At 46.3% G+C, this 18,507-nt stretch overlaps 1 long non-coding RNA gene across 2 annotated transcripts in view; it reads right to left on the reverse strand.

Moving 5' to 3' along the window:
* The window catches only part of LOC147579508 (uncharacterized), a 91,607-nt gene that overhangs the window by 25,992 nt on the left and 47,108 nt on the right, over positions 1 to 18,507 (reverse strand). The window contains exon 1 of one of the 2 annotated variants that reach the window (XR_015254023.1): positions 16,390 to 16,792. The exons of the other annotated variant lie outside the window; for it this stretch is intronic. This is a non-coding gene — a long non-coding RNA (uncharacterized LOC147579508). Of the gene's footprint in view, positions 1 to 16,389; positions 16,793 to 18,507 lie in introns of those variants that run through there. 2 annotated transcript variants of the gene reach the window in all.

Below are 18,507 nucleotides of genomic sequence, written 5' to 3' on the forward strand. Positions count from 1 at the left end.
AAAACCTTATCTGTGTCCTATTTTTCTAGCCTGTGTTTCTGTGGTGAAAGATGTTGAATCAAAGTAACGGAGGGAAATATCACCTGTCGTACGATGAAGAGAGAGAAAAAGATAACAGGAAGCAGACATGGGGATAAGAAAGGGAAAGTGGAGGCTGTAAAAAGGAAAGCAGATCGATCACAACAGGCAAGATACAGAAGCGGCCCGAGTGTCCACGAATAGATGCATGGATAAAGGTGTGGTGTATGTCTGTGATGGAATATTACTCAGCCAGAAACAAGAAATGAGATCTTGCCATTTGCAACAACATGGAGGGAGCTAGAGTGTATAAGGCTAAGTGAAATAAGTCAGAGAAAGACAAATATCACAGGATTTCACTTACATGCAGAATTTAATAAAAAAAATACATAAACAGGCGTGCCTGGGTGGCTCAGTCGGTTAAGCGTCCGACTTCGGCTCAGGTCACGATCTCGCGGTATGTGAGTTCGAGCCCCGCGTCGGGCTCTGTGCTGACTGCTCAGAGCCTGGAGCCTGTTTCAGATTGTGTGTCTCTCTCTCTCTCTGACCCTCCCCCATTCATGCTCTGTCTCTCTCTGTCTCAAAAATAAATAAACATTAAAAATATATATATAAACAAAGGAAACTAAAGACAAACTGATGGCTGCCAGAGGGGAGGTGGGTGGAGGGGTGGGCGAAATAGGTGAAGGGGGTTAAGAGTGCTGAAATGACACACCTGAAACTAACAGAACACTGTATGTTGATGCTACTTCAAGTTAACAAAAAAGGAAAGCAGAGGAAGACCTAGAACTACTTGGAAAGGACCTAACCAGTACTTGCCTAACAAGTAAGACAGTGGATTCAAAGTGTAGTGAATTCATTCATTCATTCATTCAGCAAATAGGTACTGAGCACCCACTAGGTGTTAGGAACACAGCACTCAACAAAACTACGGGACTTGCTGCCCCAAAGAGCTATTAGAGACTGTTGAGTGCTTACACAACAACTTAAACCAGAAAGAGACAGAGACAGAGAGAGAGATAAAATCACTTCATATTGGTTGGTCAGGGGAGGCTTCCTTGAGAAGGTGACATTAGGGGCGCCTGGGTGGTCCAGCTGGTTAAGCGTCAGACTTCAGCTCAGGACTCACGGTTCACCAGTTCAAGCCCCGAGTGGGGCTCTGTGCTGACAGCTCGGAGCCTGGAGCCTGTTTCAGATTCTGTGTCTCCCTCTCTCTCTGCCCCTCCCCCTCCGCCTCCCCCTCCTTCCCTCCCTCCCTCTCTCTCTGTCAAAAATAAAGAAACATTTTTTTTTAATGTATAAAAAGGGTGACATTAAATTGATATCTGAAGGACAAGAAAGCTCTAGAAGCAGGAAGGTCGTGTAGCGTGTGGGGGCGTGTGGGGGCAATGATCTAGACAGAAGGAAGAACCAGTGTGCCAAGGCTGAAGGGAAGTGTTCTCAAGAATATGACGTTTGCCCTCCAGGGAACGTTTGGCCACGTCTAGACTTTTTGGTAGTCACAACGTGGTGGCAGGGAGCAGTCCTCCTGGCATCTGATGGTTAGAAGCCAGGGATGCAAATTAACATCCTACAGTTTGCACAGGACAAACCCTTAGGCAAAGAACTACCCAAAATGTCAATAGTGCCGAGGTTGAGAAGCCCTGCCCTGAGGCCATCAAAGGCTTGGCACCTTCCTCATGTAGAAAGCAGGACATGGTGCCTGGAGAAACAACAGAAGAGGGGGCAGGGCTGTGAAGAAGTTCGGGAAGCAGGGGGAGGCTGTCAGCACGCACCCTTGCACGCCAAGGCAAGGAGCTGCCATCTTGTTCTAACTGTGGCAAGGAGCCCACGGGTGTTCTGAAACCGGGCAGTTCACGTGGACTTATTTGTTTGTGGAAATAACCACTCTGGCTCTTAAGTGGAATGTGGTGGACGGAGCAAATGTGAGTAAAGGAGACCACCTGGGGGGTTTGACAGTAGAGAGAGGAGGTGGCAGGTTGGACGTGGGTCATGACAGTAGAGATAGAGAAGCAGCGAACTGAGCCTTATTTTAGAGGTGGGACTTGTGGGTCCCGGTGACAAAGTGAATGTGGAAGGTGAGGGAAACAGGAATCAAGGATCCATCGAAGGCAGGGCCAGCGACACAGGTGCATGACTGGTGCAATGCCCGTCCCCACGTTGGGCTGGCAGTGACCTCGGTGGAGGGCTCTCGGCCACCCTGGATCCGGGTACTGAGCACATCCCAGCCTAGAGGGTGCCAGCCCTTCCAGGCAGCAGGGGATGGGGCGACAGACCCAGGGGAAGCTGGGGCTCCATGCCTTCATTTTGCACTGGGTCTGGCAAATTATGAAGCCGGCCCTGCTTGAAGGTTTCCAGCTTGAGTAACTACATGCTTCATTACTGCCATCTACCAAAACGGGGTGGGGTAAAAGTTTAGTCTGGGGCTTGTTTAATCTCAAGATGCCTGTGAGACATCTCACTGACAAGATCACGTAGGCAATTGTGTCTCTACAGCTTGGAAAAGACATAAAGCTGTAGACATGAAGCCGGAATTTGTCAGCCTGTAGTATATAAAACCATGAGAATGATGTTGCAGCCAGTATGAAAAACAGTATGGCGGTTCCTCAGAAAAATTGCACATAGAATTACTACATGATTCAGCGGTTCCATTTCTGGGTATACACCCAAAAGTGAAAGCAGGAACTCAAACAGACATTTGTACACGTGTGTTCACAGCAGCAGTATTCACAATAGCCAAAAGGTGGACACAACCCAAGGGTCCATTCATAGATGAATGCATAAACAAAGTGTGGTGCATGTGTGTGCATGTGTGTGTGTGTGTGTGTGTGTGTGTGTATAAGGGAATATTACTTGGCCTTAAAAAGGAAGGAAAACTCTGACACTTGCTACAACACGACTGAACTTTGAAGACATTATGTTAAGTGAAAAAAGCCAGTCACAAAAGGACAAACATTGTATGATTCCACTTACAGGAAGAAACAAGAGTAGTCAAACTCATAGGATGGTAGTTACCAGAGGCTGGGAGAAGAAGAGGGTGGGGAGCTAGTATTTAATGGAGACAGGGTTTCCATTTGGGAAGGATCAAAACTTCTGTGATGGTGGTGGTGATGGCTGTGTAACAATGTGAATATACTTAATGTCATTGAAACGTACACTTAAAAATGTTTAAAATGGTAAATCGTTGGGGCGCCTGGGTGGCTCAGTCGGTTAAGCGTCCGACTTCAGTTCAGGTCACAATCTCGCGATCCGTGAGTTCGAGTCCTGCGTCGGGCTCTGTGCTGACTGCTCAGAGCCTCGAGCCTGTTTCGGATTCTGTGTCTCCCTCTCTCTCTGACCCTCCCCCATTCATGCTCTGTCTCTCTCTGTCTCAAAAATAAATAAACGTTAAAAAAAAATTCTTAAAAAAAAAAAATAAAATGGTAAATCGTGTTATGTATAGTTCGTCACAATAAAAAAAGAACTTGATTATTATTATTTATTGAGTGTTTCCTATACACCCAGCACTAATCTAGGTCTTCTCATTGTTTAAAACTCATATAGCCCTCATAACAATCTTTAAAGTAGGTGCAATAGGTAGGCAGTAATCTCTTCGACATTGGCCTTACCAAGATATTTATGGGTCTGTCTCCTCAGGCAAGGGAAACAAAAGCAAAAAATAAAGTTCTGGGACTACACTGCAACGAAAAGCTTTTGCACAGCAAAGGACATCATCAACGAAACAAAAAGGCAACCTGGTGAATGGGCGAAGGTATTTGCAAACGACATATCTGATAAGGAGTTAACATCCAGGGGCGCCTGGGTGGCGCAGTCGTTAAGCGTCCGACTTCAGCCAGGTCACGATCTCGCAGTCCGTGAGTTCGAGCCCCGCGTCGGGCTCTGGGCTGATGGCTCAGAGCCTGGAGCCTGTTTCCGATTCTGTGTCTCCCTCTCTCTCTGCCCCTCCCCCGTTCATGCTCTGTCTCTCTCTGTCCCAAAAATAAATAAACGTTGAAAAAAAAAAATTAAAAAAAAAAAAAAAAAGGAGTTAACATCCAAAACATATAAAGAACTTACACAACTCAACACCAAAACAAAACAAAACAAAACAACCAATGAAAAAATAGGCAGTGGAGGGGCGCCTGGGTGGCTCAGTCGGTTGATCGTCCTGACTCTTGATTTCGGCTCAGCTCGTGATCTCACAGTTTCGTGGGTTCGAGCTCCGTGTCCGGCTCTGTGCCGACAGCGCAGAGCCTGCTTAAGATTCTCCCTCTCTCTCTGACCCTCCCCTTCTTGCAATCTCTGTCTCTCATAATAAATAAACATAAACAAAGGGGGGGGAGTGGATCTGAACAGACATTTTTCCCAAGAAGACATCCAGACGGCCAGCAGATGCACGAAAAGATGCTCAACGTCCCTCATCATCAGGAAAATGCAAATCAAATCCACACTGAGATATCACCTCACACCTGTCAGAATGGCTAATATCAAAAAGACAAGAAATAGGGGCACCTGGGCGGCTTAGTCAGTTAAGCGTCTGGCTTTGGCTCCAGTCACCATCCCATGGTTTGTGAGTTAGAGCCCCACCTCAGGTCCTCCTCTGTCATCACAGAGCCCACTTCGGATCCTCTGTCTTCCTCTCTCTCTGCCCCTCCCATTCCCTTGCTCGCGCGTGCACTCTCTCTCTCTCAAAAATAAAATATATTTTTTTAAAAGACAAGAAATAACAAGTACCGGTAAGGATGTGGAGAAAAGGGGATGCTAGGGCACTGTCGGTGGGAATGTAATTGTTGCAGCATCATTTACAAATTTACAACAGGCAAGATCTGGCAGCCACCCAAGTGTCCACCAATAGATAAATGGATAAGGAAGATGTGGTATATCACCGCAATGGAATATTACTCAGCCACAGAAAAGAATCTTGCCATGTGCGACAACAAGGATGAACCTGGAGGGTGTCATGCTAAGTGACATATGTCAGATAAAGAAAGCCACCTCTGGGACGCAGCAAAAGCGGTCATAAGAGGAAAGTATATAGCAATCCAGGCCTTCCTAGAGAAGGAAGAAAGATCTCAGATACACAACCTAACCTTACGCCTTAAGGAGCTGGAAAAAGAACAGCAAATAAAACCCCAAATCAGCAGAAGACAGGAAATAATAAAGATTAGAGCATAAATTAATGCTATCGAAACCAAAAAAAAACCAGTAGAACAGATCAATGAAACCAGAAGCTGGTCCTTTGAAAGAATTAACAAAATTGATAAACCACTAACCAGTCTGATCAAAAAGAAAAAGGAAAGGACCCAAATAAATAAAACCAAGAATGAAAGAGGAGAGATCACAACCAACACAGCAGAAATAAAAACAATAATAAGAGAATATTGTGAGCAGTTATATGCCAATGAAATGGGCAATCTGGAAGAAATGGACAAATTCCTAGAAACATATACGCTACCAAAACTCAAACAGGAAGACATAAAAATTTGAACAGACCCATAACCAGTAAGGAAATCGAATTAGTAATCAAAAATCTGCCAAAAAACAAGAGTCCAGGACCAGATAGCTTTCCAGGGGAATTCTACCAAACATTTAAGGAAGACTTAACACCTATTCTCTTGAAGCTGTTCCAAAATATAGAAATGGAAGGAAAACTTCCAAACTCTATGAAGCCAGCATTACCTTGATTCCAAAACCAGACAGAGACCCCACTAAAAAGGAGAACTATAGACCAATTTCCCTGATGAACATGGATGCAAAAATCCTCAACAAGGTATTAGCCAACCGGATCCAACAATACATTAAAAAAATTATTCACCATGACCAAGAGGGATTTATACCTGGGATGCATGGTTGGTTCAAAATCCGCAAAACAATTAACGTGATTCATCACATCAATAAAAGAAAGGATAAGAACCATATGATCCTCTCAATAGATGCAGAGAAAACATTTGACAAAATACAGCATCCTTTCTTGATAAAAACCCTTAAGAAAGTAGGGATAGAAGGAGCATAACTTGAGATCATAAAAGCCATATATAAACAGCCCAATGCTAATATCATCCTCAATGGGGAAAAACTGAGAGCTTTCCCCTTAAGGTCAGGAATAAGACAGGGATGTCCAGTCTCGCCACTGTTATTCAACATAGTATTGGAAGCCTTAGCCTCTGCATTCAGACAACACAAAGAAATAAAAGGCATACAAATCGGTCGGGAGGAGGTCAAACTTTCACTCTTTGCAGATGACATGATATTCTATATGGAAAACCCGAAAGATTCCACCAAAAAACTGCTAGAATTGATTCATGAATTCAGCAAAGTTGGAGGATATAAAATCAACGCACAAATATCAGTTGCATTCCTATACACCAACAATGAAGCGACAGAAAGAGAAATCAAGGAATCGATCCCATTTACAGTTGCACAAAAAACCATAAAATACCTAGGAATAAATCTAACCAAAGAGGTGAAAAATCTATACACTGAAAACTATAGAAAGCTGATGAAAGAAGTTGAAGAAGACACACAAAAAAATGGAAACACATTCCATGCTTATAGATTGGAAGAACAAATATTGTTAAAATGTCGATACTACCCAAAGCAATCTACATATTCAATGCAATCCCTATCAACGTAACACAAGCATTCTTCACATTCTATTCTTCACAGAGCTAGAACAAATAATCCTAAAATTTGTATGGAACCAGAAAAGAGCCTGAATAGCCAGAGCAATCCTGAAAAAGAAAACCAAAGTGGGAGGCATCACAATCCTGGACTTCAAGCTGTATTACAAAGCCGTAATCATCAAGACAGTATGGTACTGGCACAAGAACAGACACTCAGATCAGTGGAACAGAATAGAGAACCCAGAAATGGACCCACAAGCATATGGCAAACTAATCTTTGACAAAGCAGGAAAGAATATCCAATGGAATAAAGACAGTCTCTACAGCAAGTGGTGCTGGGAAAACTGGACAGCGACAGGCAGAAGAATGAACCTGGACCACTTTCTTACACCACACACAAAAATAAACTCAAAATGCATGAAAGACCTAAATGTAAGACAGGAAGCCATCAAAATCCTTGAGGAGAAAGCAGGCAAAAACCTCTTTGATCTTGGCCTCAGCAACTTCTGACTCAACAAGTCTCCGGAGGCAAGGGAAACAAAAGCAAAAATGAACTATTGGGACCTCATCAAAACAAAAAGCTTCTGCACAGTGAAGGAAACAATCAGCAAAACTAAAAAGGCAACTGACAGAATGGGAGAAGATATTTGCAAAAGACATATCAGATAAAGGGTTAGTATCCAAAATCTATAAAGAACTTATCAAACTCAACACCCAAAAAACAAATAATCCAGTGAAGAAATGGGCAAAAGACATGAATAGACACTTCTCCAAAGAAGACATCCAGATGGCCAACCGACACATGAAAAAATGCTCCACATCACTCATCATCAGGGAAATACAAATCGAAACCACAATGAAATACCACTTTCCACCTGTCAGAATGGCTCACATTCACAACTCAGGCAACAACAGATGTTGGCGAGGATGCGGAGAAGAGGAGCTCTTTTGCACTGCTGGTGGGAATGCAAGCTGGTGCAGCCACTCTGGAAAATGTATGGAGGTTCCTCAAAAAACTAAAAATAGAACTACCCTATGACCCAGCAATTGCACTACTAGGCATTTATCCATGGGATACAGGTGTGCTGTTTCGAAGGGACACATGCACCCCAATGTTTATAGCAGCACTATCAACAATAGCCAAAGTATGGAAACAGCTCTAATGTCCATCAACAGATGAATGGATAAAGAAGATGTGGTATATATATACAATGGAGTATTACTCGGCAATCAAAAAGAATGAAATCTTGCCATTTGCAGCGTGGATGGAACTGGAGGATATTATGCTAAGTGAAATTAGTCAGAGAAAGACAAAAATCATATGACTTCACTCATATGAGGACTTTAAGAGACAAAACAGATGAGCATAAGGGAAGGGAAACAAAAATAATATCAAAACAGGGAGGGGGACAAAACAGAAGAGACTCATGAATATGAAGAACAAACTGAGGGTTACAGGAGGGATTGTGGGAGGGGGGATGGGCTAAATGGTTAAGGGGCACTAAGGAATCTACTTCTGAAATCATTGTTGCACTATATGCTAACTAATTTGGATGTAAATTTAAAAAAATAAAAAATTAAATTAAAAAATACATATTTTAAAAAATAATAATTTTTCCCTCTAAAAAAATAAAATAAAATAAAGTCAAATACTGGGGCGCCTGGCTGCCTTAGTCGGTTGAGCGTCCGACTTCAGCTCAGGTCATGATTTCGCGGTCTGGGAGTTCGAGCCCTGCGTTGGGCTCTGTGCTGACAGCTCAGAGCCTGGAGCCTGCTTTGGATTCTGTGTCTCCCTTTTTTTAATTTTTTTTTTCAACGTTTATTTATTTTTTGGGACAGAGAGAGACAGAGCATGAATGGGGGAGGGGCAGAGAGAGAGGGAGACACAGAATCGGAAACAGGCTCCAGGCTCTGAGCCATCAGCCCAGAGCCTGACGCGGGGCTCGAACTCACGGACCGCAAGATCGTGACCTGGCTGACGTCGGACGCTTAACCGACTGCGCCACCCAGGCGCCCCGCAATTTGATTTTTAAGGAAATGATACTTTAAACATTATGTTTGGGACTTGTCGGAGAGAACAACAAATCATCCTGTTAGCAAATGGTGAAATATTCTCCTTGCTATCCCACTCTAGTCATCGTTGGGAGTCCAGATAAAAACCAGAATCATTGCTTCTGGCAGAAATGGTCCATGAGTCATTGCGTGGAATTCTGGGCTAGATTTCAGGGAGACTGGATCATGCAGTTACGGCAGCACGAGTCTCACTCAGCCACAGAGTCATCCAATACCGTCTCCTTGCATATGACATGAGGTAAAGAAACGGGTAGATTATGTGAAATCAACACAGAAGATATTGTAAGTCTGGTGTTTTATACTAGAGCAGTATTTTCTATTTTTTAAAGATAAATGATGGGACTTTCCCCCCGGCCATGAAGGAGTAAGGGGTCAAATTTACTTTCCCAATTGAAACAAGCGAGAAAACAAAAACATACGAAATAGCAGTTGGCAAAACACTGAGTATTAGGCGATGAAGGACAGTGACCATTGAGAGACAGGAAATGAAGGAAATGAACTCTATGATTACATCAGCTTATTGATTTCAGAGAATATCCAGACCGCATCACAGGAACGGTTAACCTGTACAGAGTCTGGTAGACACGGAGTTGAGAAGACAGATCTGAAAGTTAAGGGAGACAAAGGAAGCCAAGAGTTTCCAGGACGGTAACAGAGAGGAAAGAGTTGCATAGAAAGCGAACTGGAGATTGGTAAAGGGTCCAACTCAAGACTGATCAGGGTGTGTATGTATGGGAACTATTTGAAGTCAGACAAAGGACCTAACAGGATCAGTGCTCACACAGGGCCACAAATAGGGCCCGTTCCCATCAGCCAGACTGGAAAACTCAAGATTCATGGACGATTGTATGGAACATACACAAGGGTCTTACTTCAATAGTTAGAAATAATTAGTGCTAGATCGAGCTCTGTTCTAGTACTATCTAATGAATATTTAAAAAGCAAGACCTGAAGGGATCAAATTGTTTCCAGATAATTGTGTCCCAAAACAAATGTGAAGAATATAAAAATAACCACTTACCAACTAGGTAAAATTCACAGTGTCTGGCATCCAATAAAAAATTACCAGGCATGAAAAGAAGCAAGAAAATTCGACCCATAATGAGGATCTAAATCATCAGTAAATCAAAACTGATGCAACGTATGTGTAACCGGAGTCTTTGAAAAAAATGCGAGAGGGACAGAAAAAGAATTAGAATAAATAAGAGTTCCCAATTCCTCTAACTTAATGAAAACTCTAACCTTCTAGATCCAAGAAGCTCATAAAAGCCCAAGCACAATGAATATGAAGAAAATTATATACTAAGGTCTAACAAAACAAAATTGCTTAAAAAGAGTAATAAAGAGAAAATCTTAAAAGCAGTCAGAGGAAAAAACACATTACATTCAGAGAAACAAAAATAAGGATGACAATAGATTTATCATCCAAATTATGCAAGCAAGAAGTCAGTGGAGAAACATCTTTAACTAAAGCTGAAACTGAAAGAAAAAATAAAAACCTTAAACCTAGAATTCTATTCCCAGCAAAAATACCTTTCAAAAACATAAGTGAAGTAAAGTCTTTTTCAGACATTCAAGAGCCAAAGTAGTTTATTGCAACCAGAACCGTACTACTAAGTATGGTAAAGTAGGTCCTTCAGGAAGATGACACCAGATGGAAATGTGGATCTACACAATACAATATCAATAAAGGTAGAACACTAGAAATTTAGCATATAAAGTTTTTCCTTATTATTTAAGACACTTAAAAATCAAATTGGTTATTGAAAAAAAAATTTAATGAAACATTTAATAAAATGTTTATTTTAATTTTGAGAGAGAGAAAGACAGTGAGAGAGAGAGTGAGAGAGAGAGAGAGCGAGAGAGAAACAGAGCAGGAATAGGGGAGGGGCAGAGGGAGAGAGAGAGAAGGAAACACAGAATCCAAAGCAGGTTCTGGGTTCCAAGCTGTCAGCACAGAGCCTGACGTGGGGCTCAAACTCACGAAGACCTTGAGATCATGACCTGAGCTGAAGTCGGATGCTTAACCGACTGAGCCACCCAGGAGCCCCTCAAATTGGTTATTTCAAACAAAAATAATAATCATATACTGTGCAGCATGAAACATTTGTATAAATAAGGTATATGACAACAGAACCAAGGTAGAAAAGGGAAAAATGGAAGCATACTATTATAAGGTTCCTCTACTGTATGTCAAGTGGGATATCACCACTTGAAAGTAGACTGTGATAAGGATGTATAATACATCCTTTTTTTGGGATTTATTTTTTGGGACAGAGAGAGACAGAGCATGAACGGGGGAGGGGCAGAGAGAGAGGGAGACACAGAATCGGAAACAGGCTCCAGGCTCTGAGCCATCAGCCCAGAGCCTGAAGCGGGGCTCGAACTCACGGGCCGTGAGATCGTGACCTGGCTGACGTCGGATGCCCAACCGACTGCGCCACCCAGGCGCCCCTGTGTCTCCCTTTCTCTCTGATCCTCCCCTGCTCACACTCTGCCTCTCTCTCAAAAACAAATAAAGATTAAAAAAAAATTTTTTTTTAAAAGAAAGCCAAATACCATTTGATTTCACTCATCTGTGGAATCTAAAAACAAAACAAATGAACAACAACAAACCAGAAGCAGAGTCAAAACTACAGAGAACAGTTAAAAAAAAAAAAAAAGAAAGTAGGTACAATATTACCAGCCCCACTCTACAAACAAGAAAACTTATGACCAGAGTAGTTAAGTAACAGGCCTAAGCTCACACAGCTTCCAACCTGCCGGGTTCGGATTTGGATTCAGGCAGTCTGCTAGCAGAACCGAAAAAAAAAATTTTTTTTAACCTACTGTACTACCTATCAACGGAGATCATGTCATATACTACAAAAAAACACATTTCACAATTTAAAAAAAAAAAAGAAATTTTTAAAATTTAAGGTTGAATTAATAGCTCACAGGCAGCGAGGTCCTGGCCTTCCAGCACAGTCCAATCTGGCTGCCCTGTGCAGAGTCAACCAGCAAAGGAAGGGAGGGGGACAATTACAAGTGACAAATCATTTCATCACCTTTGAAAAAACTGCTCTGTGACCAGAGACATCCCCTGGAAATACTGACAGGAGGGTGTCCTGCTGTGTGTGAAAAGGTCAGCATGGCCCAGAGCCAGCCCACAAGGCCGGGGGTGGGGGGGCAGTGCCCCAATCCCAGGACAAGTAGACCCAGGGGGGTAGGTTTGCAATTCCTTGGTGTTCACAGAAAGTGGTCACTGTGCTATTTTTAGGTTGCTCTATTAAGTTATCAATGACATTTCTCAGACAGAAGCCATGCCAAAGCCACGGACATTCCAGGCCTGCATCTGGGAAAACGCAGGGGTTGGACCAAGGTGGTCAGAAGTTCTAATTTACCAAGTGACGTTAGAGCCGGCTGGCAGAGGGGAAGGTGGAAACCACAATGTGGATTCCATTTAGACCTCAGAATTCCCACACTCAGAATCCCATCCCAATCTTGGCTCAGGTCAGGATCTCAGAGTTTGTGAGCTCGAGCCCCGGGTCCGGCTCTGTGCTGACAAGTGTGGAGCCGCTTGGGATTCTATATCTTCCTCTCTCTCTCTCAAAATAAATAAATAAACTTAAAAGAAAGGAAGGAAGGAAGAGAGAGGGAAGAAGGAAGGAAGGAAGGAGGAAGGAAGAGAGAGGAAGGAAGGAAGGAAGGAAGGAAGGAAGGAAGGAAGGGGGAGGAAGGAAGGAAGGAAGGAAGGAAGGAAGGGGGAGGAAGGAAGGAAGGAAGGAAGGAAGGAAGGAAGGAAGGAAGGAAATGGGAGGAAGGAAGGAAGGAAGGAAGGAAGGAAGGAAGGAAGTGGGAGGAAGGAAGGAAGGAAGGAAGGAAGGAAGGAAGGAAGGAAGGGGGAGGAAGGAAGGAAGGAAGGAAGGAAGGGGGAGGAAGGAAGGAAGGAAGGGGGAGGAAGGAAGGAAGGAAGGAAGGAAGGAAGGAAGGAAGGGGGAGGAAGGAAGGAAGGAAGGGGGAGGAAGGAAGGAAGGAAGGAAGGAAGGAAGGAAGGAAGGAAGTGGGAGGAAGGAAGGAAGGAAGGGGGAGGAAGGAAGGAAGGAAGGAAGGAAGGAAGGAAGGAAGGGGGAGGAAGGAAGGAAGGAAGGAAGGGGGAGGAAGGAAGGAAGGAAGGAAGGAAGGAAGGGGGAGGAAGGAAGGAAGGAAGGAAGGAAGGAAGGAAGGAAGGGGGAGGAAGGAAGGAAGGAAGGAAGGAAGGGGGAGGAAGGAAGGAAGGGGGAGGAAGGAAGGAAGGAAGGGGGAGGAAGGAAGGAAGGAAGGAAGGAAGGAAGGAAGGAAGGAAGTGGGAGGAAGGAAGGAAGGAAGGGGGAGGAAGGAAGGAAGGAAGGAAGGAAGGGGGAGGAAGGAAGGAAGGAAGGAAGGAAGGAAGGAAGGAAGGAAGGGGGAGGAAGGAAGGAAGGAAGGAAGGGGGAGGAAGGAAGGAAGGAAGGAAGGAAGGAAGGGGGAGGAAGGAAGGAAGGAAGGAAGGAAGGAAGGAAGGAAGGAAGGGGGAGGAAGGAAGGAAGGAAGGGGGAGGAAGGAAGGAAGGAAGGAAGGAAGGAAGGAAGGAAGTGGGAGGAAGGAAGGAAGGAAGGGGGAGGAAGGAAGGAAGGAAGGAAGGAAGGAAGGAAGGAAGGAAGTGGGAGGAAGGAAGGAAGGAAGGAAGGAAGGAAGGGGGAGGAAGGAAGGAAGGAAGGAAGGGGGAGGAAGGAAGGAAGGAAGGAAGGAAGGAAGGAAGGGGGAGGAAGGAAGGAAGGAAGGAAGGAAGGAAGGAAGGGGGAGGAAGGAAGGAAGGAAGGGGGAGGAAGGAAGGAAGGAAGGAAGGAAGGAAGGAAGGAAGGAAGGAAGTGGGAGGAAGGAAGGAAGGAAGGGGGAGGAAGGAAGGAAGGAAGGAAGGAAGGAAGGAAGGAAGGAAGGGGGAGGAAGGAAGGAAGGAAGGAAGGAAGGGGGAGGAAGGAAGGAAGGAAGGGGGAGGAAGGAAGGAAGGAAGGAAGGAAGGAAGGAAGGGGGAGGAAGGAAGGAAGGAAGGGGGAGGAAGGAAGGAAGGAAGGAAGGAAGGAAGGAAGGAAGGAAGTGGAGGAAGGAAGGAAGGAAGGGGGAGGAAGGAAGGAAGGAAGGAAGGAAGGAAGGAAGGAAGGAAGGGGGAGGAAGGAAGGAAGGAAGGAAGGGGAGGAAGGAAGGAAGGAAGGAAGGAAGGAAGGGGGAGGAAGGAAGGAAGGAAGGAGGAAGGAAGGAAGGAAGGGGGAGGAAGGAAGGAAGGAAGGAAGGAAGGAAGGAAGGAAGGAAGGAAGGGGGAGGAAGGAAGGAAGGAAGGGGAGGAAGGAAGGAAGGAAGGAAGGAAGGAAGGAAGGAAGGAAGTGGGAGGAAGGAAGGAAGGAAGGGGGAGGAAGGAAGGAAGGAAGGAAGGAAGGGGGAGGAAGGAAGGAAGGAAGGAAGGAAGGAAGGAAGGAAGGGGAGGAAGGAAGGAAGGAAGGAAGGCGGGAGGAAGGAAGGAAGAAGGAAGGAAGGAAGGGGGAGGAAGGAAGGAAGGAAGGAAGGAAGGAAGGAAGGAAGGAAGGGGGAGGAAGGAAGGAAGGAGGGGGAGGAAGGAAGAAGGAAGGAAGGAAGGAAGGAAGGAAGTGGGAGGAAGGAAGGAAGGAAGGGGGAGGAAGGAAGGAAGGAAGGAAGGAAGGAAGGAAGGAAGTGGGAGGAAGGAAGGAAGGAAGGAAGGAAGGAAGGAAGGGGGAGGAAGGAAGGAAGGAAGGAAGGGGGAGGAAGGAAGGAAGGAAGGAAGGAAGGAAGGAAGGAAGGAAGGAAGGGTGGAGGAAGGAAGGAAGGAAGGGGTGAGGAAGGAAGGAAGGAAGGAAGGAAGGGGGAGGAAGGAAGGAAGGAAGGAAGGAAGGAAGGAAGGAAGGGGGAGGAAGGAAGGAAGGAAGGAAGGGGGAGGAAGGAAGGAAGGAAGGAAGGAAGGAAGGAAGGGGGAGGAAGGAAGGAAGGAAGGAAGGAAGGAAGGAAGGAAGGGGGAGGAAGGAAGGAAGGAAGGGGGAGGAAGGAAGGAAGGAAGGAAGTGGGAGGAAGGAAGGAAGGAAGGGGGAGGAAGGAAGGAAGGAAGGAAGGAAGGAAGGAAGGAAGGGGAAGGAAGGAAGGAAGGAAGGAAGGAGAAGGAAGAAGGAAGAAGTGGGAGGAAGGAAGGAAGGAAGGAAGGAAGGAAGGAAGGGGGAGGAAGGAAGGAAGGAAGGAAGGGGGAGGAAGGAAGGAAGGAAGGAAGGAAGGAAGGAAGGAAGGGGAGGAAGGAAGGAAGGAAGGAAGGAAGGAAGGAAGGAAGGAAGGGGAGGAAGGAAGGAAGGAAGGGGGAGGAAGGAAGGAAGGAAGGAAGGAAGGGGGAGGAAGGAAGGAAGGAAGGAAGGAAGGAAGGAAGGAAGGGGAGGAAGGAAGGAAGGAAGGGGAGGAAGGAAGGAAGGAAGGAAGGAAGGGGAGGAAGGAAGGAAGGAAGGAAGGAAGGAAGGAAGGGGAGGAAGGAAGGAAGGAAGGAAGGAAGGAAGGAAGGAAGGAAGGGGGAGGAAGGAAGAAGGAAGGGGAGGAAGGAAGGAAGGAAGGAAGGAAGGAAGGAAGGAAGTGGGAGGAAGGAAGGAAGGAAGGGGGAGGAAGGAAGGAAGGAAGGGGAAGGAAGGAAGGAAGTAAGGAAGGAAGGAAGGAAGGAAGGGGAAGGAAGGAAGGAAGGAAGGAAGTGTGAGGAAGGAAGGAAGGAAGGAAGGGGGAGGAAGGAAGGAAGGAAGGAAGGAAGGAAGGAAGGAAGTGGGAGGAAGGAAGGAAGGAAGGAAGGAAGGGGGAGGAAGGAAGGAAGGAAGGAAGGAAGGAAGGAAGGAAGGAAGAGGGAGGAAGGAAGGAAGGAAGGAAGGGGGAGGAAGGAAGGAAGGAAGGAAGGAAGGAAGGAAGAAGGGGGAGGAAGGAAGGAAGGAAGGGGAGGAAGGAAGGAAGGAAGGAAAGAAGGAAGGAAGGAAGGAAAGAAGGAAGGAAGGAAGGAAGGAAGGAAGGAAGGAAGGAAGGGGAAGGAAGGAAGGAAGGAAGGAAGGAAGGAAGGAAGAAGGAAGGGGAAGGAAGGAAGGAAGGAAGGAAGGAAGGAAGGAAGGAAGGGGAAGGAAGGAAGAAGGAAGGAAGGAAGGAAGGAAAGAAGGAAGAAGGAAGGAAGGAAAGAAGGAAGAGGAAGGAAGGAAGGAAGGAAGGGGAAGGAAGGAAGGAAGTGGGAGGAAGGAAGGAAGGAAGGAAAGAAGGAAGGAAGGAAGGAAGGAAGGGAAGGAGGGAGGGAGGGAGGGAGGGAGGGAGGGAGGGAGGGAGGAGGGAGACATTCCAAGCTGTCAGGAATCCACAGGCCAGTTCTGGCTCCGGGCATGCTGGGTCACTAAAGTGGACGAGAAACAGGACAGGGCAAATGACAGGACGCAAAAGGCCTCCCTCGCTCCGGTCCTAGTCCTCTGAGCGAGCCGAGCAGCCCGCGAGGTGTTGAGAGGGCAGAAGGCAGCGGGGCGTCCCCACCCGAATGACCTGGTCGGGTCAGAGAGGCCCAGGCAGAGGCAGGCCCCCACAGCACTGAGAAGGCAGACCCCTTCCTCAGCCTCCTGTTGGGTATGAACCCCAACTCGTCCCCAAGGCAGAATTTAACTGGATCGATCACCGTAGCCTTTGAAGTACTCCTTACCTTTTGGGCCCCTTTCTGCGCCAGGAAGGCCCTTTGGCTCCAGTTATACGAGCTGGGTCAGATGTCCTGGGTGGGCAAGTGCGTGAGGTAAGTGACACACGCTCCCAGCGAGAGAAAAGGACTGCGGATGCGGAGCCTGCAAGAGGAAATCCGAGGAGGGCAGTTTCAGTCCAGTTTGAAAAACAGGGGCGCCTGGGTGGCTCAGTGTGTCGAGCCTCTGACTTCGGCTCAGGTCGTGATCTCGCAGTTTGTGGGTTCGAGCCCCACATCGGGCTCCCTGTCGTCAGCGCAGAGCCTGCTTCAGATTCTCCGTGTCTCTCTCTCTCTCTGCCCCTTCCCCACGTGTGCGCTCTCTCTCAAAAATAATATTTTTTTTTAAAAAACCCAGCCAGTCCATATCTTCTTGCTTCCTATCCCCAACTACTCCATAACTGTTTCTGTCTTGAGGTGTCTGGGATCCTCAAAAGATGAACATAAACAGATTTTTAATGGATGTGTGTGCGCAGTCCCAGTGCCTCCGTAACAACATAGCACAGCTGGGGCGGCTTACCCAACCCAAGTGTATTTCTTTTCTCACAGTTCTGGGGGCTGGAAGCCCAAGATCAAGGAGCAGGCAGTGCCGGTTTCTCCCCGCTTGACTCGCGGAGGGCTGCCTCCCATTGTGTCCTTGGCTGGTCTTCCCTCTCGATGTGTCTGTGTTAGTCGGTCTGGGCGCCATAACAGAATATCACAAAGCAGGTGGCTTGTAAATACGAGCAGTTATTGCTCACAGTTCTGGAGGCTGAAGTCGCAGATCAAGACACTAACAGACTCAGTGACTGGTGAGGACCACCTCCTGGTTCCCTATGTCCTCACATGGTGGCAGGGGCGAGGGAGTGCCGCAGGTCTCCTATAATGGCACCAATCCCAAATTTAGGAGGATCCTCGTTGGGGTGAGCACTGGGTGTTGTAAGCAGGGGATGAATCCCTGGATTCCACTCCTGAAATCATTATTGCACGATATGCTGACTCACTTGGATGTAAATTAAAAAAAAAAAAAAAAGAGTGAATGACAATCCTGTTAGTATAATGAGGTTATGGTTTTCTCCATTTTCTATTTTTTGTTACCGACTACATTCTTTTTACAATACAAAGGTCAAAGTTGTATAAAAAGAGAGAGAGACTCTTAAAGAGGACAAACTGAGGGCGGATGGAAGGAGGTGGGGGGGGGGGATGGGCTAGATGGATGAGAGTCATTAGAAGGGCACTTGTGAAGATGAGCACGGGGTGTTGTAGGCAAGTGATGAATTACTGAAACCAAACCACTACCCCTGAAACCAATATTGCCCTATATGTTAACTAAGTAGAACTTAAATAAAAATTTGAAAAAACAAAAAAAATAAGGGCACCAATCCCATTCATGAGGGCGCTTGATCTAATCACATCCCATAAGTCCCCACCTCCCGAACAGCAACACCTTGGGGGTTAGGATGTAAGACTTTTCGGGGAACACACACATTCAATCCATAGCAGTGTCTGTGTCCTAAATCTCTCTGTTATTTTATATTTATTTATTTTTTGAGGGAGAGAAAGGGAGGGGCAGAGGGAGAGAGAGAGAGAGAAAGTCCCAATAGGGCCCCATGCCCAACTCAGAGTCTGAGACGCACCTCGATCTCATGACCATGAGATCGTGATCTGAGCCGAAATCAAGAATAGACGCTTAACTGATGGAGCCACGTAGCTGCCCCCTAATCTCTTCTTATAAGGACACCAATCCCACCCATATCCCTAAATCTCTTCTTCAAAGCCCTTTCTCCAAAGACAATCACCCTCTCAGGGATGGGGGGATTAGGACATCGACATATGAACCTGGAGGTGCGGGACGCAATCCAGCCCATCACACTACGTGACGGACCGGGAGTTTCTGCTGCACACAGCGTTAGCACAAGTCCGATCAGTAATGATGTGTTTACGGGGCACCTGGGTGGCTCAGTCGGTTAAGCGTCCGACTTCGGCTCAGGTCATGATCTCACAGCTGGTGAGTTCCAACCCGCGTTGGGCTCTGTGCGGACAGCTCAGGGCCTGGAGCCTCTTCCGATTCTGTGTCTTTCTCTCTCTCTCTCTGCCCCGCCCCCCCCG

The sequence above is a fragment of the Puma concolor genome, chromosome B4, assembly GCF_028749965.1.
Source record: "Puma concolor isolate L17-30 chromosome B4, mPumCon1.1.hap2, whole genome shotgun sequence".
Classification (NCBI taxonomy): domain Eukaryota; kingdom Metazoa; phylum Chordata; class Mammalia; order Carnivora; family Felidae; genus Puma; species Puma concolor.